The sequence below is a fragment of the Scomber scombrus genome, chromosome 21 (genome assembly GCF_963691925.1).
Source record: "Scomber scombrus chromosome 21, fScoSco1.1, whole genome shotgun sequence".
Classification (NCBI taxonomy): domain Eukaryota; kingdom Metazoa; phylum Chordata; class Actinopteri; order Scombriformes; family Scombridae; genus Scomber; species Scomber scombrus.
In genome coordinates this window covers 9,479,679-9,480,187 of record NC_084990.1, presented here as the reverse complement: position 1 = coordinate 9,480,187, position 509 = coordinate 9,479,679, and positions in this window count along the sequence as shown.

The following is a 509-nucleotide window of genomic DNA, read 5'->3' as shown; positions in this document are numbered from 1 at the left end:
ACAGACCAGCATCCTTCTCCTTCCATTTCTCCTCCTCATTACTAAAGTAATGATGTTCAGCTATAAAATAAATAAGCTATTGTGTTGTACACTTCTTTTTAATTGTATAATTTTGTGACTGTGTACAGTAAATGGATGTCACTCATTTCCCACTATGGTTATCACTTATATTTTTTGTATCAATTCGTCTCCCTTTTCATATATTAAAAACATCAGTGTATGCAGGTTATTTTTCTATCCTTTCGGTCTGTAATTTCAGAGACCACACAATTATAACATCATCTATGCTCGTCTTTTTACTGTGAACTAACTGTATTGATGGCAATATGGCAAACTATTGCTTTGATACTGTCTTGTCCCAATTATGCATTCCTTAAACACAGATATTGGAAATGATTATGAAAACTGTTATCCTTATACAGCTTATCTAAGTTCAATAGAGTGAAACACAAATAATTAAGGAAATGAAATGAGACGAAAAGAAAAAATGAGATTGAGAACTCATCAAG